At 35.4% G+C, this 25,876-nt stretch overlaps 1 long non-coding RNA gene across 1 annotated transcript in view; it reads left to right on the top strand.

Annotated features, from left to right (window-relative positions):
• The window catches only part of LOC125156761 (uncharacterized), a 123,853-nt gene extending 98,033 nt beyond the window's left edge, over positions 1-25,820 (top strand). The window contains exon 7 of the long non-coding RNA XR_007148761.1: positions 25,784-25,820. This is a non-coding gene — a long non-coding RNA (uncharacterized LOC125156761). The remainder of the gene's footprint in view (positions 1-25,783) is intronic.
• Positions 25,821-25,876: the final 56 nt, after the last annotated feature.

The raw sequence follows: 25,876 nt of genomic DNA on the forward strand, positions 1-25,876 counted from the left end.
TGAAATTCTGTGAATCATTAAGTTGCAAACAAATTGAGCAAAAATGTTTATATGGATGATCTATTTTCCGTTAAATATATACATCTCTCCCACTTCCTTGCATTTTACATTTGAAAGGAGTTATTTTGGTTGCTACATTTTTTTTTCTTTTTACCTAGCTCTACTTTTTGTCATGGCTTAAAACATTATATTTCAAAGACAACACTGAAAGTTCTCTAGGGATTGGTGTTGCTTTATTGAGTGATCTTTGATCAGATTGTAATGGAATATCCCAGGTGATATAAAATGTGTACATATATTTGAATACATAAAATATGTATTTTTTTATTTCATCCATCTTTGACACTTCTAAATATGGACTTATTTAGCATGCTGGCCCCAAAATGATAGGATCATCTTGAGGGTATGTTTCAAAAGAGTGACAATTTTAAAAATTGATGATGAAAATAATTGGATTTATAAATTCTTTGGAAACCAGGGCATACGTCCCCACAACAAAAGTAAAGGCTCTTATGGAGCATATAGAAACTCAGTGGAAAGATATATAATATTCTTGTTCCATGAAGTATGTTTTAAATATTGTTAAGCATCATGGTGTTCACAAGCTTAGATGACTTAAAAATTGAATACTAATACAGTCATTTATTTCAGAAACTGAGAGATATTTTGTATGTAAGAGAAATATGTGGTATTATTTTTATTGACATTAAGTTCAAAGATCCTCGATTATAGATATTATGTGTTTTTATGTAGGTTCACGTTAGATTTTGACAAAAAAGCAAGAATTCTAAAAATTAGGGTTAGCCATTTCTTCAGATGTCACTCACTAAATTATCATTTACCTCTGAGGCTACATTTACACTAGTTTGTGTTACATTGTTAGATGGGGGGTGCTGAGAACCCATGTCTAAATTTGAAATAATTGCAAGTAGGAGCACCCAGGTGGCTCGTTCAGTTAAGCGTCCAACTTTGGCTCAAGTCATGATCTCATGGTTAGTGAGTTCAAGCCCCACATTGGGCTCTGGGCTGACAGCTCAGAGCCTGGAGCCTGCTTCAGATTCTGTGGTCAGAGCTGATGAATTGATTGATGGTCAGTCAACTGTGGCCATAAGAGGGAACACAGGAGAGGTTCAGGAAAACACAGTTTATTATGCTTACAAGTCCTACTGATACAGGGTTACTGCCTGCTGTAAGGGACCATGTAGGAAGGATGGGAGTGGGGAAGTGGACTCAATCAAGCACAGCAGGAATCCATAGACAAAGGAACAGTACAGGAGAAAACATGAGGAGATTTCACCCATGCGTTTGAATGTTACTAGGTCATGGTCAGGACAAGGCAGGAAGTGGAATTTGTGCAGGGAAAGTCATCCTTATCACACTGGTGCACCTGGTCACCTGGGCAAGATGTGCACAATGGGGATGTTAAGTTAGCAGGAGGCAAAAAACAAAGTTCCAAAATTTACAATACCCTTTAACACTCCTAAAAATCAGGAGATTGTGTTATTCTATGAATGGCATAGTGTGTCCTAGGTCCCCAAGACCACCCTCAGGTTCATCACTGGAAGGATTCACAGAAATCAGAAAAAATGTTATACTTATGGTTTATTACAATGAAATGGTGCTGATCAAAACAAAAAAAGAAAAAGGTGCATAGAGCAGACTCCAGGAGAGACCAAGCACATGTTGCCCTCTCCCAGTGCAGTCATATGAATAGCATTTAATGATTCAAGCTTCAATGTGTGACAGCACATGGGACATATTGTCAACCAGAGAGGTTCATCTGAGTCTTGGTGTCTGGGATTTTTATTAGAGGTAGGCATGGAGCATCCATTGCAGCAGACCATAGTTACTGAGGCTCCAGTCCCCTAGATGTCAATCTGATTCCACATGGCCGAAGGCCCCCAACATAAAGGACATTGTTAATATAAACTATCTGATGTATTCCAAGGTCCCAGATAAACAAAGGTACTATTAAGAGGGAGAATATTCCAAAGGCTTTGATGTTACCTCTCAGAAGCAGTTCAAGAAACAGACCTTTCTTTGGAATGTGCTGGGCTTGAACACCCTAGACCTGCTAGTCAGACTTTTAGTTTTTATTTTTTAGCACTATTGAGATATAATTGATATGCAAAAAATAGCACACACTTAATGTGTACATCTTAATGAGTTTGGACATGTGTATACATTCATAATACCATTACCACAACCAAGATACTAAAGGTATCCCTCAGCTCCAAAAATGTCCTTGTGCTCTTTTGCATTTTGTTTTGTTTTATTTGGGTTTGGTTTAGTTTTGGTAGGACACCCAACATGAAATCTATCCTATTTACATATTTTAAAGTCTACAATATCATGTTGTTAACTCTAGGTACCATGTGGTACAGCAGATCCCTAGAATTTGTTCATGTTGCTTAATAGAAACTTTAGAACAATCTCCTATTTCCCCACCACTCACACTTGAACCCACCATTCTATTCTCTGCTTCTCTGGGTTTGACTGTTTTAACTACCTCATATAAATGGAATCATGTAGTATTTGTCCTTCTGTGATTGACTTATTTCACTTTGCATTATATCCTCTATGTTCATCCATGGTGCAGCAAAGGGAAGATTTCCTTCTTTTTTAAAGGCTGACTAATGTTCCATTGATTATATATTTCCACACATGTATCCATTTATGCATTGGTGAACATTTGGGTTATTTCCGTGTTTTGGCTACTGTGAATAATGCTACAATGTGGGAGTGCAGATATCTTTGATATACTGATTTCAATTCTTGTGGACATACACTCAGAATTGGGATTCATGGATCACATAACAGTTTTATTTTTGAGGAACTGCCATACTGTTTTCCATAGTGGCTGTCCCAATTTGCATTCCCACCAACACCATATAAGACTTATCTCCACGCGCTCGCTAGTACTTACCTTCTTTTTTTAAAATAATAACCATCCTAACAGATGTGAGGTGACATCTTGAGGTTGTTTTAGTAAGTATTTCTCTAACAAATAGTGATTTTTGAGAACACTTTAATATATCTAGTGGCCATTTGTATGTCTTCTTTGGAAAAATATTTACTCAAGTCTTTTGTCCATTTTTATTAGGGTATTTGTTTCTTTTTCAGTTGAGTTGTAGTAGATTCTTACATATTTTGGGCATTAATCCTTTAGCAGATAGATAGTCTGCAAATATTTTCTCCGATTTTGTATATTGCCTTTTTACTCTCTTGATTGTTTCATTTGTGGTGCGCAAACTTTTTAGTTTGATGCATTCCCAGTTTATTTTTTATTTTATTGCCTGTGTTTTTGGTGTCAAATCCAAGAAATCATTGTGAAAACCAATACTGAGAAGTTTTCCTTCTGTGTTTTCTCCAAAGAGTCTTACAGTTTCAGGTCTTAATATTTAAATTTTTTAATCCAATTCCAGATTATTTTTCTGTATACTGTAAGATATGAGTTCAAGTTCATTCTTTTGCATGTGGATATCCAGTTTTCCCAACATCATTTATTGAAGATACTATCCTTTCCCCATTGTGTGGTATTGGCACACTTACTGAAGATCAGTTGGTCATATGCATGTAGATTTGTTTTTGTACTCTCTATTCTATTCCATTGGCCTATATATCTGTTTTATGTTGGTGACAAACTGTTGTCATTACTGTAGCTTTGTACTACATTTTGAAATCAGGAAGTGTGATGCCATCAGCTTTGCTCTTTTTCAAGATTGCTTTGGCTATTTGAGGCCTTTTGTGATTCCATAAGAATTTTAGTGTTTTGTTTTGTTGTTCTATTTCTGTAGAGACAAGTGTTGGAGGACATTTGGGAAAAAGGATTCTCTTGTAAATTATAACTTAGTTTTTCTCTTTCTGGTTTTAAGATTCTCTTTGTCCTTGATTTTTCATAGTTTTATTATATGTTTCTTTGAGAAGATCTTTTTAGGTTAACTTCCTTTGGTAACCTTACAGCTTCATGAACTTAGATATCCAAATCAGTTCTTAGATTTGAGAAGTTCTCAGCGATTATGTAATTTTTAATTTTTTAATGTTTTATTTATTTATTTATCTTCTTAATTTTATTTCTTATTTTTTAAAATTTACATCCAAATTAGTTGGCATATAGTGCAACAATGATTTCAGGAGTAGATTCCGTGGTGCCCCTTACCCATTTAGCCCATCCCCCCCCCACACAACCCCTCCAGTAACCCTCAGTTTGTTCTCCATATTTATGAGTCTCTTCTGTCTTGTCCCCCTCCCTGTTTTTATGTTATTTTTGTTGCCCTTCCCTTATGTTCATCTGTTTTGTCCTTTAAAGTCCTCATATGAGTGAAGTCATATGATTTTTGTCTTTCTCTGACTGACTACTTTCACTTAGCATAATACCCTCCAGTTCCAGTTCCATGTAGTTGCAAATGGCAAGATTTCATGCTTTTTGATTGCTGAGTAATACTCCATTTTATATATATATATATATATATATATATATATATATATATATCACATCTTCTTTATCCATTCGTCCATTGAGGGACACTTGGGCTCTTTATCCATTCGTCCATTGAGGGACACTTGGGCTCTTTCCATACTTTGGCCATTGTTGATAGTGCTGCTACAAACATAGGGGTGCATGTGTCCCTTCGAAACAGCACCCCTGTATTCCTTGGATAAATGCCTAGTAGTGCAATTGCTGGGTCGTTGGGTAGTTCTATTTTTAGTTTTTTGAGGAACCTCCATACTGTTTTCCAGAGTGGCTGCACCAGCTTGCATTCCCACCAACAATGCAAAAGAGATCCTCTTTCTCCACATCCTCGCCAACATCTGTGGTTGCCTGAGTTGTTCATGTTAACCATTCTGACAGGTGTAAGGTGGTATCTCATGGTGGTTTTGATTTGTATCTCCCTGATGATGAGTGATGTTGAGCATTTTTTCATGTGTCAGTTGGCCATCTGGATGTCTTCTTTGGAGAAGTGTCTATTCATGTCTTTTGCCCATTGCTTCACTGGATTATTTGTTTTTTGGGTGTTGAGTTTGATAAGTTCTTCATTGATTTTGGATACTAACCTTTTATATGATGTGTCATTTGCAAATATCTTCTCCCATTCTGTCAGTTGCCTTTTAGTTTTGCTGATGGTTTCCTTCACTGTGCAGAAGCTTTTTATTTTGATGAGGTCCCAGGAGTTCATTTTTGCTTTTGTTTCCCTTGCCTCCAGAGACGTGTTAAGTAAGAAGTTGCTGTGGCCAAGATCAAAGAAGTTTTTGCCTGCTTTCTCCTCAAGGATTTTGATGGCTTCCTGTCTTACATTGAGGTCTTTCATCCATTTTGAGTTTATTTTTGTGTATGGTGTAAGAAAGTGATCCAAGTTCGTTCTTCTGCATGTTGCTGTCCAATTTTCCCAGCACCACTTGCTGAAGAGACTGTCTTTATTCCATTGGATATTCTTTCCTACTTTGTCAAAGATTAGTTGGCCATATTGTGGGTCCATTTCCAGGTTCTCTATTCTGTTCTATTGATCTCAGTGTCTGTTCTTGTGCCAGGAACATACTGTCTTGATGATTACAGCTTTGTAGTATAGCTTGAAGTCTGGGATTGTGGTGCCTCCTGCTTTGGTTTTCTTTTTCAAGAATGCTTTGGCTCTTCGGGGTATTTTCTGGTTCCATACAAATTTTAGGATTATTTGTTCTAGCTCTGTGAAGAATGCTGGTGTTATTTTGATAGGGATTGCATTGAATATGTAGATTGCTTTGGGTAGTATCAACATTTTAACAATATTTGTTCTTCCTATCCAGGAGCATGGAATCTTTTTCCATTTTTTTGTGTCTTCTTCAATTTCTTTCATAGGCTTTCTATAGTTTTCAGTATATAGATTTTTCACCTCTTTGGTTAGATTTATTCCTAGGTATTTTGTGGTTTTGGTGCAACTGTAAATGGGATCAATTCCTTGATTTCTCTTTCTGTCGCTCCATTGTTGGTGTATGGGAATGCAACAGATTTCTGTGCATTGATTTTATATCCTGCAACTTTGCTGAACTCATGAATCAATTCTAGCAGTTTTTTGGTGGAATCTTTATGGTTTTCCATATAGAGTATCATGTCATCTGTGAAGAGTGAAAGTTTGACCTCCTCCTGGCCTATTTGGATGCCTTTTATTTCTTTGTGTTCTCTGATTGCCAAGGCTAAGACTTCCAATACTATGTTGAATAACAGTGGCGAGAGTGGACATCCCTGTCTTGTTCCTGACCTTAGGGGGAAAGCTCTCAGTTTTTTCCCATTGAGGATGAAATTAATGTTGGGTCTTTTGTATATGGCTTTTATGATCTTGAGGTATGATCCTTCTATCCCTACTTCTTGAGGGTTTTTATCAAGAAATGACGCTGTATTTTGTCAAATGCTTTGTCTACATCTATTGAGAGGATCATATGTTTCTTGTCCTTTCTTTTATTGATGTGATGAATCACATTGATTGTTTTGTGGATATTGAACCAGCCCTGCATCGCAGGTATAAATCCCACTTGGTCATGGTGAATAATTTTTTTAATGTATTGTTGGATCTGGTTGGATAATATCTTGTTGAGGATTTTTGCATCCATGTTTATTAGGGAAATTGGTCTATAGGTCTCCTTTTTAGTGGGTTCTCTGTCTGGTTTTGGAATCAAGGTAATGCTGGCTTCACGGAAAGAGTTTGGAAGTTTTCCTTCCATTTCTATTTTTGGAACAGCTTCAAGAGAATAGGTGTTAACTCTTCCTTAAATGCTTGGTAGAATTCCCCTGGAAAGCCATCTGGCCCTGGACTCTTGTTTCTTGGCAGATTTTTGATTACTAATTCTATTTCCTTACTGGTTATGGGTCTAATCAAATTTTATATTTCCTCCTGTTTCAGTTTTGGTGGTGTATATGTTTCTAGGAATTTGTCCATTTCTTCCAGATTGCCCATTTTATTGGCATATAATTGCTCATGATATTCTCTTACTATTGGTTTTATTTCTGTTGTGTTGATTGTGATCTGTCCTCTTTCATTCTTGGCTTTATTTATTTGGGTCCTTTCCTTTTTCTTTTTGATCAAACTGGCTGGTGCTTTATAATTTTGTTAATTCTTTCAAAGAACCAGCTTCTGGTTTCATTGATCTGTTCTACTGTTTTTTTGTTTTTGTTTTTGTTTTTTGGTTTAGATAGCATTAATTTCTGCTCTAATCTTTATTATTTCCTGTCTTCTGCTGTTTTTGCGTTTTATTTGCTGTTCTTTTTCCAGCTCCTTAAGGCATAAGGTTAGGTTGAGTATCCGAGATTTTTCTTCCTTCTTTAGGAAGGCCTGGATTGCTAATATTTTCCTCTTATGACTGCCTTGGCTGCATCTCAGAGGTTTTGGGTTGTGGTGCTATCATTTTCATTGACTTCCATATACTTTTTAATTTCCTCTTTAACTGCTTGGTTACTCCATTCATTCTTTAGTAGGATGTTCTTCAGTCTCCAAGTATTTGTTTTCTTTCCAAATTTTTTCTTGTGGTTGATATCGAGTTTCATAGCATTGTCGTCTGAAAATATGCATGGTATGATCTGGATCTTCTTGTACTTACTTAGGGCTGATTTGTGTCCCAGTATATGGTCTATTCTGGAGAACATTCCATGTGCACTGGAGAAGAATGTATTCTGCTGCTTTAGGATGAAATGTTCCGAATATATCTGTTAAGTCCATCTGGTCCAGTGTGTCATTCAAAGCCATTGTTTCCTTGTTGATTTTTTGATTAGATGATCTGTCCATTGGTGTGGGTGGGGTGTTGAAGTCTCCTACTATTATGGTATAACTATCAATGAGTTTCGTTATGTTGGTGATTCATTGATTTATATATTTTTGTGCTCTACAGTTGGCACATAAATGTTTACAATTGTTAGGTCTTCTTGGTGGATAGACCCCTTGATTATGGTATAATGTCCTTCTGCATCTCTTGATACAGTCTTTATTTTAAAGTCTAGATTGTCTGATATAAGTATGGCTACTCTGGCTTTCTTTTGTTGACCATTAACATGATAGATGGTTCTCCATCCTCTTATTTTCAATCTGAAGGTTCTTTTGGTCTAAAGTGGGTCTCTTGTAAACAACATATAGATGGATCTTGTTTTCTTATCCATTATGTTACCCTATGTCTTTGGAGCATTGAGTCCATTGATGTTTAGAGTGAGTACTGAAAGATATGAATTTATTGCCATTATGATGTTTGTAGAGTTGGAGTTTCTGGTGGTGTTCTCTGGTCCTTTCTAATCTTTGTTGCTTTTGGTATATATATATATATATATATATATATATATATATATATATATAATATATTTCATCTTTTCTTCCCTCAGAAAGTCTCCCTTAAAATTTCTTGCAGGGCTGGTTTAATGGTCACAAACTCCTTTAATTTTTGTTTGTCTGGGAAATTTTTTATCTCTCCTTATATTTTGAACGACAGCCTTGCTGGATGAAGAATTCTTGGCTGCATATTTTTCTGATTCAGCACACTGAATATATCCTGCCACTCCTCTCTGGCCTGCCAAGTTTCTGTGGATAGGTCTGCTGCAAACCTGATCTGTCTTCCCTTGTTTGTTAGGGACTTTTTTTCCCTTGCTGCTTTCATGATTCTCTCCTTGCCTGATTGTTTTGTGAATTTGACTATGATATGCCTTGTTGATGGTCTGTTTTTGCTGAATCTGATGGGGGTCCTCTGTGCTTCCTGGATTTTTATGTGTGTGTCTTTCCCCAGGTTAGGAAAGTTTTCTGCTATGATTTGCTCACATAGCCCTTCTATCCCTATTTCTCTCTCTTCCTCTTCTGGGACCCCTATGATTCTGATGTTGTTCCTTTTTAATGAGTCACTGATTTCTCTAATTTTTAAATTGTGCTCTTTTGCCCTATCTCCGTCTTTTTTTCTGCTTCGTTATTTTCTATAAGTTTTTCGTCTCTATCCCTGATTATCTGTTCTGCCTTGTCTATCCTTGCCGCCGCTGCATCCATCCATGATTGCAGCTCAGTTATAGCATTTTTAATTTTATTCTGGCTATTTTTTACTTCTTTTATCTCTGCAGAAAGCTATTCTAATCTACTTTTGACTCCAGCTAGTATTCTTATTATTGTGACTCTAAATTCTGGTTCAGACGTCTTGCTTGTATCTGTGTTGGTTAAATCACTGGTTGTCATTTCTTCATGCTCTTTCTTTTGGGTTAATTCCTTCGTTGTGTCATTTTGAAGGGAGAAAGGAATTAATGAGGTAGAAAAATTGAAATTAAAAAATATTGAAATTAAAAATTAAACACACACACAGAAATCAAATAGATGATGCTAGATTCTAGGTGTGTTTTGGTCTGGATGTTGAAACTGGTTTGACAGATTAGGGATAAAAAAGGGGGGGAGAAAAAAAAGGAAAGTGTTTGAGAATTTGAAAAAATGAATACATTGAAGTAGACTAAAATGAGATGATGGGGTAAAATAATTTGAAAAAATATACACAAAATAAAGAATATAGTAGAAAAAATTAAAGAAATATATTTTAATAAAAATTAAAAATAAATATGAATTTTTTCATTTTCTGTATTTAATAAAAAAGAAAAGAAATGAAAAAGGGAAAAAAGATAAAGAAAAAAAGGAAATTGTTTGAAAATTTGAAAAAGTGAATACAATGTATTAGACTAAAATAAAATGATAGGAGTAAAATAGAATTTGAAAAAATTTACATAAAAGCAAAAAATATAGTAACATAAATTAAATAAAAATATTTTTAATAGAAATTGAAAGTAAAAATGAATTTTTTCTCTTTCTGCATTCAAAAAAAAAGAGAAAGAAAGAAAAAAAGGAAATTGTTTGAAAAGTTGTAAAGGTTAATACCTGAAGTAGACTAAAATAAAATGATGGAAGTAAAGTAGTATTTGAAAAACTTTACACAAAAGTAAAAATATAGTAATAAAAATAAAAGAAAAATATATATTTTTTTAATTTTGTTTTTCAACGTTTATTTATTTTTGGGACAGAGAGATACAGAGCATGAGCGGGGGAGGGGCAGAGAGAGAGGGAGACACAGAATCAGAAACAGGCTCCAGGCTCTGAGCCATCAACCCAGAGCCTGACACGGGGCTCGAACTCACGGACCGTGAGATCGTGACCTGGCTGAAGTCAGATGCTTAACCGACTGCGCCACCCAGGCGCCCCTAAGAAAATTATTTTTAATAAATATTGAAAATAAAAGGAATTTTTTCTCTTTCTGTATTCAAGAAAAAGCAAAGAATTGTGAAAGGGAGAAAAAAAAGAAAATAAAAGAAAATTGAATAGATTAACCTGCTAGCAGATTGAAGGAGGACTGAAATTACTTCGTTTTCCCCAGATGTCAATCTATATAGCTCTTTATAGTCCATAAATGAAGCGGGCAGTGAGACTTGTGTTCTTGAAGAGCGACGTTGGCCCAGGTGGACAGGGCTCAGTGTAACAGCTCTGCTCTCCACTAGATGGCGCTGTTAGCCTACTGGGGTGGATTGTTGCGGGGCTTGTAGGTGTGTATGCGCATGCGCGGGATTGGTGAGCCCTGCACCACCCAGCTACCCAGTCTTCTCCCGGATCAGCAATCGTGCACCCGTCCTCTGTCTTCAGCTTTTGTCTGCTCCCTGCTTTTTCACTCTCCGTGACCAGGCCCCTGGTAGTACCTCTGTCCTGAGTTTCATCTCAGATGCGGCTGTTTTCCCCGGCTCCTTATTTCCGAAGGACTGTGGCTGTTCTGCCCATCTGCAGGAGTGTCTCACTGAGCAATGGCCGAAAGAGCAATGGCCGAATGTCGGCTGCAGCCAGGAACTCCCGCTGGACCCTGCTGCTACTGGTGCCCCAAGACTGCAACCAGGTGCCAGCCCACCCCAGAAAAAGAGTTCATGAGACAGTGTAGCAGCAGCGTTTCAGGGATTATGGAAAATCACAACACACATCTGGCACCAGGCTTCACCCTTAACGACCTTGCCCCAGCACCAGTGAATGTGGCCATTTTCTGGGGTCTGCTGGGACCAGGAGGCTTCAACAGTCTCTACCAAATGTCCTTCCAGCAGTGGAACTGCTTTTCCCCATGTGGCCCGAGAACCTCCCAGACCCCACTCTGTTCCTGGGGATTCGCCCTTCCCACCAGAGCACCACCAGGTATGGAACTGCAGAGTTGCAGCCTTTGTTCTCCCCTTGTTTACAGTCTTAATGGAATTTAAACTCTCTCCTTTCTCCTTTCTCCCTTTTTAGTTTAGTCCCTGCGGCTGTTCCCAATTTTCCACTTTCTCTCCAGCTGCTTTTGGGGAGGGGTGCTTTTCCCATATTCTCCCCCCTTCCCCAGTCTCCATCCTCTCTCCCATCTCAGCGGGTTCCCTACCCTCAGTGGCTTCTCGCTCCCCAAATTCACCTCTCCATGCTGCGTACCTGCTGAATTCTGTGGTTCAGGTTGTGCAGATTGTTGTGTTAATCCTCCAATCAGTTTTCTAGGTGTGTAGGATGGTTTAGTGTTGGTCTGGCTGTATTTCATGCACACGAGACACACAAAAAGCTTCCATGCTGTTCTGCCATCTTGGCTCCTCCCCCAATGTTTTATTTATTTTTGAGAGAGAGAGAGACAGAGAGACAGAGAGACAGAGACAGAGACAGAGTATGAGTGGGGGGAGGGAGAGAGAGAAAGGGAGACACAGAATCTGAAGCAGGCTCCAGCCTCTGAGCTGTCAGCACAGAACCCAACACGGGGCTCAAACTCATGAACCATGATATCATGACCTGAGCCAAAGTGGGACACTTAACTGACTGAGCCCCGCCAGGCCCTCCAGTCATTATTTCTTTAAGTAAATCTTCTGACCCTTCTTTTCTCTCCTCCACCTCTGGGAGTCCAATAAGTCTTGTAAGGCATTTCTAGTGGTGATTCTCTTCTGCTGCTGCTGCTGCTGCTGCTGCTTTTTCTTCGTTACTTTTATCTCTTCTTCATTTCTGAAGGACATCTTTGGCAGATACAGTATTCTCTGTCATCAATTTTACTTTCAGTGCTTTGAATATGTCATCCACTTCTTGGCTTGCAAAGTTTCTGCTGAGAAATCTGCTTATAATCTTATGGGTGTTCTTTTGTATATGATGACTCACTTTTTGCTTGCTGATTTCAATATTCTCTCTTTGTCTTTGATTTATGACACTTTGGTCAGTGTAGATCTCTTTTGATTTGTCTTAATGGTATTCTTGAAGCTTCACAAATCTGGATGTCCATTTACCTATTTCAGATATGGGATGCTTTTCTTTCTTTCTTTTTTATTGAATGTAATTGGCATATAACATTTTGTTAGTTGCAGGTATACAGCATAATTATTCAATATTTGTATATATTGTAAAATTATCACTACCATAAGTCTAGTTAATATCCATCCCTATACATAGTTAAAAACAATTTTTTTCTTTGGGATGAGAACTTTTAAGATCTACTGTCAGTAACTTCCAAATATACAAAACAGTATTGCTAATTATAGGCACCAGAATGTACATGGTATCTCCATTACATTTATTTTATAATTGAAAGTTTGTACTTTGGACCACTTTCACCCATTTCACTCACCCCTCATCCTTACCTCTTGGAACCACCAATTTGTTCTCTATATCTGTGATTTCAGTTGGGTTGTTTTGTGTTGTTTTTAGTGAGATCATATGGTGTTTATCTTTCTCTATCTTACTTAATTTAGCATAAATGCCCTCAAGTTCCCTCCATGTTGTTGCAAATGCTGAAATTTCATTCTTTTTTATGGATGAATAATAGTCCATTGCATATTACATACCACAATGTATTTATCCATTTATCTATTGAGGGACACTTAGGTTGTTTCTATGTCTTGGCTGTTGTACATAATGCCACAATGAACATGGGAGTGCAGATATCTTTTTGAATTAACATTTTTGTTTCCTTTGGATGAATACCAAGAAGTGGAATTTCTAGATTAGATGGCAATTCTATTTTTAATTTTTTGAGGAACCTCTATATTGTTGTCATAGTGATTGCACCAATTTACATTCCCATCAATAGTGCACAAGTGTTTTATTTTCTCTACATCCCTGCCAACGCTTGTTATTTCTTGTCTTTTTGATAACAGACATTCTTAACAGACGTAGTAACATGGCAGCACATTGTGGTTTTCGCTTGCGTTTGTCTGATGAGAATGACATTGAGCACATTTCCGTGTTGGCCAAGTGTGTTTTCTTTGGAAAATGTCTATTTAGATCTTGTGTCCATTTTAAAATCAGGTTGTTTGTGTTTTGTTTTGTTTTGTTTTTTTGTTTTGTTTTTTGCTATGAATTGTAGAGTTCTTTATAGATTTTGGATATTAGCACCTTATTGGGTATATGATTTGAAAACATTTTATTCCATTCAGTAGCTTGCTATTTTTTGGTTTCTTTTGCTGTGCGGAAGCTTTCTAGTTTGATGTAGCCCTATTTACTTATTTTTGCTTTTGTTGCCTTGGCTTTTCAATTCCAAAAAATTGTTGCCAAGACTAATTTCAGTGAGGATTTATATGATTTAAAATCTTACATTCAAATTTTAAATCCATTTTGAGTTACTGTTTGTGTATGGTATAAGATAATGATCCAATTTTATTCTTTTGCATGTGCCCAGTTTTCCTAACATTTATTAGAGTGACAGGTTGTTTCCCATTGTATATTTTTGGCCCCTTTGTCTTAAATTAATTGATCGTATCTGCATGGCGTTAAATCTGGGTTCTATTCTGGGCCATAGACCTATGTATCTACTTTTATGTTAGTACCATATCATTTTGACTATTATAGTTTTATAATACAATTTAAAATCAGATCTTGGAGTGCTTGGGTGGCTCAGTTGGTTGAGTGTCTGACTCTTGATCTCGGCTTAGGTCATGATCCCAGAGTTGTGAGATCGAGCATTGCATCAGGCTTCACACAGAGTGTGGAGACTGCTTAAGATTCTTTCTCTCCCCCTCTTCCACCTTGGCACTCTCTCAAAAAAATATAAATAAATAAAATAATTAATTAATTAATTAATTAAATAAAATCAGGAAATGTGATACCTCTAATTTTGTTCTACTTTCTCACGATTGCTTTGGCTACTTGGGATCTTTTGTGGTTGCATGTGAATTATAGCATTGTTTTTTTTTTTTTTTTAATTTATGTGGAAAATGTCATTGGAATTTTAATAGGGATAGCACTGGGCCTTTCAATTGATCTGGATAGTGTGGACCTTTTAACAATGCTATTTCTTCTAATCCATGAACATTGAATAATTTCTTATTTGCATCTTCTTAATTCTTTCAGCAATATCTTATTGTTTTTAGCATACAGGTCTGTCATTTTTTTGGTTATATTTATTCTGAGGTATTTTTTTTTTTTGATGTAATCAAAAATGGTATTTTTTCTTAATTTCTCTTTCAAATTGTTGTTAGTGGATAGAAATACAACTGATATTTGTATCAAATTTGCATCCTGAAACTTTGCTGAATTCATTTATTAGTTCTAAGTTATTTTGTGGAGTGTTTAAGATTTTCTATGTATAAGAGAGTGTCACCTGCAAACAGATACAGTATTACTTCCTTTCTGATTTGGATGCTGTTTATTTCTTTTTCTTGCTTAATTGCTCTAGTGACTACTTTCAGTACTATACTTGAATAAAAGTGAAGAGAGTAGGTATCAATGTCTTATTCCTCCTGATCTTACAGGAAAAGCTTTCAGCTTTCACTGCTGCATATAATTAAATGGTTGAGTCAGGATTTAGAGCCCAGCAAATCAGATTTTCTCTCTACATGATGCTAAATTTTATAGTCTAAAGATTTAAATATGAATTAATTAATTTTATTCAATATGCAACAGATGTGTATTGAATGTTTTTGATACATATTATTCTAGATCCAGGGAACACAGTAGTAAAAAAGGCCAATAAGAATCTTTTTTTTTTTTCCCCCATGAAATTCACATTATACAAGGAGCAGGCACTAAATAAACAACTAAATAAATAAACATAATGATTTCAAAGCTTTAAAGGTAATTAAAATAATAAAAGAGTGTCATGGAATTGGTAGGTATTTGGGTTAGATGAATTATTTTAGACTCTGATCAGATCAGATAAGATCTCTTTGAAAAGGTGATATTTGAGAGAGATACATGAATGAATCACCAACACTAATATAAAAAATAAGAGAAAACATAGGAAGTTAATCATTGAAGGTAACCAGTGACATACACTCATTAAAAATCTAAGTGTTTCAGAAAAAAAGATAGAAGTCTAGCATTGTGAAGCTAGATTTTATGGGGTCTGTGAGTCTTGAGAATGTGTTGGATTTGAAAACAAAGAGGGCAAAGTGTTTAGGGTAATAACTCAAAGTATAGAAGTAGAAATAAGTATGGTATGTCAGTGGATATTACATCAAGACTATTTTGTAAACAAAACAAAACAAAACAAACTAGATAAAAGAATTGCCATTGTTGATTTGCCAATCCCCAGAACCGTCATTTTGTATGTTTGTTTTGTTGAAAGTCAAGTTTAAAAAAGGGGTATAGTGCTTTGTATTCCACTTGAAAGTTCTAATTCCTTCATATGTGTGTGTGTGTGTGTATATATATATATATATATATATATACACATATATGTATATATATATATATATGGTTACTAGGAGGTGGTGGAAAGTAGAGATGGATAAATGGAAAATGGGGAACTGGAATCAATTTAAGGGGTGCCTTCAAAACCAGTAAATGGGGCTCTTGGGCATTTATTATTATGTAGGACTAAGGAGATATTATTGTATTCTTTATATTGCCACTTAACAGTTAGTGGAGGAAAGGAGTGAATGGGTCAGAGAGGCAGGAGGCTAACTCCCAAAATTCTTCATAAAATGTATTAATTATTGCAAAATATGACATTAATGACTAAAAAAATGGCATTACTAACAGTGTAGCACTATAATGCGGTGTAAAGGGCATAGACCTAGCAGGTCAGTAAATCTATGTCTGCCATTAGCTGCATATGTGACCATAAATAGGTCACTTTACATCACTTAGCTTCAGTTATTTCATTTTTAAATTAACCTCTTAAGGTCATCTGAGTTTAAAAATTCTATGATTTTATGGTACGTGCTTTGTAATAAGATTTAGTCATAATTTGTGTTAAACCTTCTACAGAAAAAAAAAAGAATCAGAGAGTGAAAGGGTTTGCAAATTCATACTATGAAGGGTTGCATTTGCTGAGTCTTCTTAAATTACCTATATACCTTAATGTGTTTGTCCATTAACAGTTATTGTGAATAGTATATAGGAAAGAGGGTTTGCTCTTTTTATTCCTGGTAATTCTATGACTTAATTTCCTCTTCCTCTCCACCTTTAATACAGTTAATGTTATACTTTTGTATATGCTTTACACAGATTTCAAGACACTATTAAATAACATGACATATTTATTTGTGATTTTACCATCATGGGAATAATATCAGACACAATGCTTCGAGTGGCATGTGCTTTATGAATGAGTGAGATGAATCATGGATTGACAAATCTCTTTTTTTGGGGGGGGAGGGAGAGAGAGAGAGAGAGCACTCAAGTGAGGAAGAGTGGCAAAGGGAGAGAGAGAGAGAATCTTAAGCAGGCTCCGCATGGAGCCCAATGTGGGGCTCAGTCCCACGACCCTGGTATCTTGACCTGAGCAGTAATCAAGAGTCAGATGCTCAACCAACTGAGCCATCCCGGTGCCCCTCGTGGGTAAATCTTTTAAAGGAAGAAAAATTCAATTGTAGAATTACAGAACTGCCTAAGGATGTCCTATTGGAACTCTGTCATTGTCATATTGTTAATCTCTCTGTTCTCTCTTCATTACTAATTTTAAAAGGGGCTATTCTTCGAGCGGCAAAATCTTTATGTATATACGTGGCAATTATAAAGGAAAAAACCCAAAGTGTTAGTTAATATAACTAAACTAAGAATTCTAAATTCTGAATTTAGTTAATATAACTAAACTAAGAATTCTAAACCAATAGATGGTTATATACCGTATATATGTTACATTTTTACTTTTGGAGAATAGTAACCTTTTCATAAGAAGTTTAGGTATTTCTATTACTGTAATATTTTTGTCTGTTAGAATGATAGATAATTTCCTGGAACCACAATTTTTTTCATTATTCCAAGTGATTATAAGCAGCTACAGTATTTGTGTATTTAAGATATCATGCAAATTATCAATACGCTGATATAATTGACACCAACACATTCATGTAATTGACGCAAAGACAAGTACAGGGTCAAGAGAAGATAATATTCTATTAAATCAAATATTCTATACCTTTGAGCATAACATTTAGAAAACTAATTAACTTTTTTCAAGCAAGCTCCCTCCTCACCCAACAACAATTGTTAACCTTGAAATTATTTCAGTCTTACACATATATGCCTACTCAACTTCCATCTCTATATGGAATGTTTAGCAACTACTGAATCCAAGAAATATGATTTCAAACTCTCCATGCTCTAGTGCACAGGCACACATCCCCTAAGTTGTAAATAGCTGTTATCACTTGTTAGGATAACTTAATTAAACTTGCTTATTAAAAACCTTTAATTCGTTAGTGATAAAATCTTGATTAGTACATTTTCCTGCTAGGTGACCTTCTAATTTAATAGAAAATGAATTTTTAAATGGGGAAAAATGCCTGTGGCAGAGATTTTGTGCTAGTGAAAAGAGTTTGCAATACACATAGGGATATATTTGAGCCTAATTAGTAAGGGTGCAAATGAATTTTTATTTCATACACCAGAAGTGTCATTGACGAACCACGGTGAGGAATTTGAAATGCATTCAGATTGGCAGTGTGGGACTGAAATCTGTGGGAAAATCACAAGCTAATTCATTGATTGCCCCTTGGAAATTACTGCTGTTAATTGTTAGGTAATTAACATGGAGCTACAATTATATTGGCCTAAGGGGGTGATTAATGTTTCAACATGTCACATTAGCAGTGGCTGGATTTTCAAAGCTTTTCTTTTCACATGGTTTAAGAGACAGATGGTATATTGTGTATGGATTTTTTTTTTTTACTAAAGTTTATGCTGAGAGTAAGTGTGTGAATTTTCTGTTCTTGAATCTCCTTTAATAGATATGAATTTTAACACAAGAATTTGATAACTTCTATGAAATAATGTAATATTTGCTAATAATATTCCTCTACCTAAAATATATATTGTTAAACAGGAAAGTTATTTTAATTTTATGTAGTGGTGTAAAATCAAAACTGTCAAATTTGAGGAGTTGGCATTTTTCTTTATGATAGGTCTTAAATTATTTAGTGATGGTAAGAAGAAAAAGAATTGTACAATATCATATTTATAACAATCAATATAATTTAAGCAGAAACCAAATAAACCATGCTGAACAAATGCATTTAGTAACAGTAATATAGAGTACATTAATATTTCTATCCTTCAGCATTTCACTACCTCTGTCATCTTTTTTTTCCCCTTAAAGCTATGTATTCCAAATCCCATTTTAGCCACATTTACTGTAGCATGGATTTCTCAGAACTATCCTCTGAAATCACGTTGATCCCTAAACATCAAGGCTAAAAATGAATAGACAGAATGGATCAAATGAATTGTTTATTTAGGGAGGAGTCATACAGAAAGCAACACTACTTATTATAAAGTTAGTTTAAGATATTCATTATAGGTTAAGTATTTGCCTACACCAATACTTTTTATCTCGATATCATGGTTTGTTAAACTGTCACCAAGTTTTGGGGGCAGCTATCTTATGAAAATAACTATGGAAAATCAGACCAAAACTATAGTTACTTCTATAATTGAGAAAATTATTTTTGAACATGCAAAATTAATTTTATTTGAAAATCAATCAACCCTTTGTGGATTCCACAAAGACAGATTTCTAAAGCAATATTCTTTAGCCATCTGTTTTCATTTGAAGCCTATTATGGCTGAAACGGTTAAAAAAGTTTTCAAAATATTTTATTTTTTAATACAAGTCTATGGGTACATTACCTCTTGTTAAAAAGATATATTCAATACTAAACCTAAGTGAATTCCAAAAAATTTGTAAGGTCTCTAAAGGTGGCCTTTAAAAAATCCAATTAAGGTACATTATCTAAAAAGGTAGAAGGGATTTCTAGCAGTTCAAAGAACAGCTTCTTTTATAATTTTTTTTCTGTGAAAATTTGAGATGTCATCTTTCTTGGTAGCCTCATACTGAGGTCTTTGTTGTGACTGCAGTCTCTAGCTTTTATATTGATTTGGACTACTTCAACAAATGACAGAAATCTTTATTATCTACAGCCAAGCCATCTATTAACTTTTAATGTCCAATAAAACCAAAAAATTGTGAAAGAAAGCCAGTACTTCTAATTTAGCCTTTTAAAAATAGAGAATTACTGAAATCTTGATTTTAGACAACCCTGTATTCAGATCTTTCTGCATTTCTTTTACATTCAAAATCAATTGCAATTGTTCAAATGCCTATTTTACTGCCAAGTTGACATTTCACCTTAGCTCTTCTTTACTTTGCTTATTATAATTTTATTTAAAAAAATGCTTGCCATGCTAGAAATAGCAGAATATGCAGCAAGGCTAAATTAGGTGCATACATTTTTATTGGATGGAAACTTTCATCAAATGCCTCCTTTCATCCTGTTCTAATAATGGGTGTAAGGTGAAGCAAGGAATCCTGACTTTGATTAGAAATTGTAAGCAATAAGTTAAAATTTGCATTTAAAAGTTCCCAAAGGAGAGTGAAGAAGCTATCTACTTAACTTGGACGGTAGGGGTCACTCTAATTCTTTTAAGATAAAGCCATAGGAAGATTATTAGCCATAAAGACTGCTCTTAAAGCTACTTTAGGGGAGCAAAGAAAAGTCTTTTCCAAATAGAAAGACCCATTAACGGAGTTATAAATTTGATGAACATACCACACACACACATACACACACACACACACCCTTACCCATATGTACAGTTGTATACCCATATGTATAGATTTTTAAATGAACAATATGGTTAGTTATCCTGCATTAATCTTTGATGATATTTTAGGGCTACTGTCTTTGTAATTCCAGCATTGTGGTTTGCCATATACCAAACACTCCACGATATCCATGACTAGCCCACTTCCTGAATGTTATTTGCACATTGCTATTGGTTCTTTTTATTTTACCCTAATTATAACAATCTTCATGTTTTTTCATCTCAAGTAAGTAGCAGTCAGAAAATTGTTTAGACTTAAAAAATTAAGCTTTTATTGTGAATATCTGTGTTGGCTTGATATTCTTTGTGATCTGTTCAGTCTAAACTGTAGAAGACATGGACTGGCCATCAAGAATGACATGACACATCATATCATCATGTTGTATGCCTGAAAATGATATGATATATCTGTAAATTAGATCTCAAAAAAGTTTTATTTTTTTTAATGGCGTGACACAGGGGCTCCTGGGTGGTTCAGTTGGTTAAACATCCAACTCTTGATTTCGACTCAGGTTGTGGTCTTGCAGTTTGTGGGATCGAGCCTACATTGGGTTCTGCATTGAACATGGAGTCTGCTTGGGATATTCTCTCCCTCTCTCCCTCTCTCTGTCTGTCTCCCTTCCTCTCCCTCACTTATGCTTGTGCTTTCTCTCTCTGTCTCTCTCTGTCTCTCTCAAACTAAATAGATAATTAAACATTAAAAAGTTGTTTAAAAAAAGACATTGCATAGTAAAATTAGCCATTCTCAAGTCCATTATTTTGTGATCCAAGCCTTTGACGATCTCAACTTCTGGTGAGTGAGACAGATATGAAAATAACCATTACAGTGTTATTTTTAAAAATATATACACATATTTTAATGTTCTTTATTTTTGAGAGAGAGAGAGAGAGAGAGAGCAGAAAAGGGGCAGAGAGAGATGGAGATGGTATCTGAAGCAGGCTGCACTCTCTGAGCTGTCAGCACAGAGTCTGATGTGGGGCTTGAATCCACAAACCATGAGATCATGACCTGAGCCGAAGTCAGATGCCCAACTGACTGAGCCACCCAGGCACCCCCATTATAGTGTTATGAGTAAGGGCTGTTCTTGAGATGCAAGCAAAATTCTGGGGAAGAGAAGAGGAAAAACTGAGCCTACTGAGATGAATTAGTGGCAGGTTTTCAGCCAAAGGAGGGTAGGCTATTTCACAAAATGTGACATGCAAGGCACTAAAAATGAAAGGCCACAGGAGTAGTTGAAATATGAGTAAAACATGGGGACTGGAGCTCACAGTTCATGATTGTAGGTGTTATATTTGGTGGGAGGGGTCATGACAATGGATGGAAATGAAGAAGCTCAACAAGGATTTGGTACAAATTATTTAGTAATATTTACTTAGTTCCATGGAAGGTGAGGATCCAACATGATAGTATGTAGTCCTTTTGAAAAACACTCACAAAAAAAGAAAAAATTATTTTTGGCATCTAAAAAGATATTCCTTTATAGTTCCTTCTTTGTTTTATTAATCTTTTCCTTATCTCTATTTTTGTTTTCTTCTTTGGGGAGAAGAGCAGTGGCATTAATCTAACACTGTTCTGCTAACTTCCTTAATAGCGTGAGAGCTTTCACTTTGTATTGGTTTTGACTGACATATTTCAACAACTTTTTTTTTTGCAATAAATATCATGTTATAGCATCCAAAAAAAGTCACAAAACTATCAATTTAGCTATTACCCAAAAAATGATTTAAGAAAATCAAGGTTAGACAATTTTTCCTTATTTATAAATTCAGCACAAATTTATTAAGTACCTTCTATGTGCTAAGTGCTAAATTTACAGGGATTATCACTACAGATGAGAATACTGCTCTCATACCGCTTCCCTGATAGAGGAAGGAGACAGATTACAGAGAAGTAAAAAGAAAATGATTAGGTTAATGTTAAAATACTGAAAAGGCTGTGGGGAAGAAAACAGCGCTGTTGGGGGGGGGGTGGGGAATGGCCTGGGTAGAGCAGTCACTTGGCTTAACTCAGAGGAAGAAGGTCTCTAGAGAAAGGGGCAGATGAATTGTCACCTGCACCATGAAAAGAAAGCAGCTCAGTGAGGATTTGGAAGACTGGCTTTTCAGGAAGAGAGAATAGTAAGCACAAAAGCCTGAAAGCAGTTTAACATGAAACATTTGGAGAATTGCAAAAGCATGGTTCTCTTCCCTACTTGGAGACAGATAACACAGTGGAACAATTATGAGTATAGAATCTGGTGTTCATTTAATCTGAATTCAAATTTGGGTCAGCCCCTCCTGGGAACTTTGGCAGATTATTTCTGTATTCTGATTCTGAACTTTCTCTTCTCAAAAATGTAATAATACCATATATGTTAGAGAATTTTTGTCAACAGTGAATGACGAAACAGTGATAGGACTTAGCAGAGCGCCCCACACATAGGCAGGCAGTTAATAAGTTGAGTTTACATTGCCTTAACCTCTTCTGATTCATCACATCCTCCGCAGCAGGGAAACGCATTGCTTATTAACCCAGCATGTTTTTGTTTGTTAATCCTCAAACAACATGTGTTTATCTTTTCAATGAACTCTTTCTTTCGCCTTATTCATTCAAGATTAGATTGATATAGAAGAAATGCTGGTCAGTAGAAGGGAAATTGTTCTCCGCTATTCTTGGTTCTTAATCATTGTCAATATCATTCTTAATTTATGAGAAAAAAAAACCCAACATATTTCAGGTCTGTGTAAGGGATGATCATGTTTGGGAATAAATAATATTGTAGAGTTTTTACAATTTTTTAAGTGAAGGAACTGCTAAAAGAGGCTATTTCTACAGGCCTGCCAATTTTGAGTGAGGCTTTTAAAATCACTTAGCTAGCTGCTATTGTTATTGCTCTACCTCTGATTTATTTGTAGACATTGCTTCTAAATAAGACTTTTCTTATCCCATAACTAAAACACTTCCTTTGGCTTCAGCATTTCCAACAATCCTGTTCTTAACTTTTCTTCCCTTCTTTTGTTGACAATATATCTCTTACTATTGAGCCTCATTGCTGATTCCCTAAACCTCTTCTTCAAAATAAATCCTCTGACCTTCTTTTTCTAAAGTCTAATGACCAAAACAGACTCCTCACCAGCCCTCCAAGTAATCTTATCTTTTCTGTCACTGCCTGTATAAATTTACTCCTGCCACAGGCAAACTGACTTCAGTCATGTTTTGTGAATACTTACCACAGAACCTCCTTGGACAATGGTGTCCAATTTATTCTTCTTTTCTCTTTTCTCCATAACCTTCTCTTGCCTTTTTCTATAATAGACTACACAGTGTATTTCTGGAATGTTCCAAGGGCTATATAAGTAAACATCCTTATTTTATGGCCTAGGTCTATATTTCACACATTTTTCTGCATACAATAAAAAGATAAGTTGTTACAGCAGAAAGGAACCTTACCAATAATGTAATTCAATCTCTATTTTATATAAGAAACCTGAAATAAGAGGAATTTAGGTTATATTTACTATCCCGAATTTGTCATTCTTACTCTCTTTTGTTTGCAGTTTACAAAAGATCATAAAGTTATAGCTGGGGGACTAGCTCCCATCAGCAGACAGGCTTTGTTTGGTCTTCATAGAGACTTTTTGTTTTTAGTTTTCTTCACACTTTAATATTCTGATATTTCATGTAAAACTCTGAAATTCTAGATTCTTTTAGAAATCAGATGATTTGGTAATACTGAATGCTCATGACTAAATGGCAGTATTTGGCTAAAGCTAATAGGTAGCAGCCCTATTGGTGAGAGGGTGCTCTCCAGTTGGCCAGTTTCAATTACTGTAATATTTCATGCTCTTCTCTGTATTACTTATTTATATTACTTGCCTTCCTCCATAGCAATTTGACTTACGTCATTCTTTTTCTGTAACCAAGTGCTTTTCATTTGAGCTGATTAAAACGTGAATAATTTGACCCAGGTCCCATGTCTTTGGGAATCTAGGACTGTGAAGAAATACCAGTCAGGCAGCTCATAGGTGTTCTGTTGACCTGTGGGTGCACAAGGTTGCTTCAATGGCTCAGTGCAATACCACAAACAAACAATACCACAATACCTAGAGTCTTTTTGTAAGGCATTGAATTAGGCACTCAGTTCCCAATGGCAAATGAAACCATCCTCAGAGGATTTCATTCGATGACAAAACTGGATTGAAATATCTTCCGGGGTGTGTGTGTGCGCATGCGCTATGTCTTATTTGCATCAAAACTGTAGAATAACCAGCAAACCAGCACAAGATATATTTATTTACGTTAACAACGTAACATAATCATAAGAATACGGTTTGTTTAATGAAAAGTACTACGTAAAGCAAATAGTGTTAAAAATAATCAACCAACAACAGCACAAATGATGAAACTTTACTGGGCCATTTGACAATTGGTTGTTATCAATTCAGATGAGTATTCCTACTGATCATATTAAACAGAGTACTTTAATAAGTAATTCCTTGTTTAAAGGTGTGCAGACATTTCATAATGGAAATGTGACCCTAAGGTTTTTATGTGTTTGCATCCCTAATGTTTGCTATTATGTAGGGATTCTTAGAACTTTAAACAGTTTATATATCATATAGCAAGCACATTGGCATTGCTCTGGTTAAACTAAACTTTGATGGAAAGCTAACAAACTAGCTCTTCTTTATTAGCCAAACAGATGCTATTCATTCACTATTAGTAGTGTATGCACACTAAATAATTTAGTCAATAGTGATGATAGATTTTTGCAGATCTATTTACATTCTGTGGCTTACTTACCCTTTTGACTTAATGGAGATATGTATTAGGCATCTATTTATGTTATGGGCAGAACTAGTGGCTTAAGAAAAACAGAGCCATTGTTCAGCACAGGATTGTGCCTTCAATTACCACCACAATCTAATCAACTGAGGACACCAACATCCAGCATATTCAAGACATCAAAATTCTTTGCATCACCAAACTTTGTTTGCCTTAATTATTTCATTGAGTGAAAAAGAATATATTGAAGTCATTTATAATATTTATTCTCATTTCCTTTCTAGAGTGTGTTGAAACATAGGATGGCAGTTACAGTATGGGAAATACAATGCTTTCTATATACCCTTTAAAAGCTCAGTGAAATCATTCATGCAAATAATAATACAGTGAATTCTGGTAAATACTAGAGATGGAAAGACTACAAAAGTTAAGGTCTTCATTATTCCTGTTTGTTGAGTGCCAGGTGAGCCCAATACCCTATAAACCATACTGAAGGACCAGATTAAATTAAACATGTTCACAGATTAAATTAAACAGGCAAGGACAACTGAATTAGCTAAGCAGGTGGTTGGCTCTAAAATAGGTCTTTTTTCCCCTAAATATTTGTTTAGAATATTTTGTCTAAATATTTTTTTCTAAATGTTATTTCTGAACATTTCTAAATAAATGCCTATTTTTTGGCATTCTACACTTTTGTTTCTCATACTTTTGTCTTTTCAAAATAAAACAAAGTAAAGCCTTGCGTCTGACAAGGATCATAGCAAATTTGATTTAGTGAAAAGAAGTTTTTTTAAGTAAATGTAAAAATAGACTGAATATATGGAAGGAGATGGATTGCTACAAGCATGGCTAGAAAAATAGCAATGCAAAGTCGGCATGGAGAGATGAAACGTATAAGGAATGTTTCTGCATAGATAAAAAGAATGTTGAGAATCAAAGAGTGGAAAGCTGACTTAGCAACAACTTACAAGCCTGGTTTACTTCAAAATGAAAATGATGGTTTACCAAACTGAATTTCTATCTGTTCCAGGGTTGTCCAGCTCTGCCTATTATGCTCTTTTAACAAACAACAATGGTGACAGGTATTTAAAATTTATTTATCTATTTTGAGACAGAGAGAGAA

This window comes from Prionailurus viverrinus, chromosome F2 (genome assembly GCF_022837055.1).
Source record: "Prionailurus viverrinus isolate Anna chromosome F2, UM_Priviv_1.0, whole genome shotgun sequence".
Classification (NCBI taxonomy): domain Eukaryota; kingdom Metazoa; phylum Chordata; class Mammalia; order Carnivora; family Felidae; genus Prionailurus; species Prionailurus viverrinus.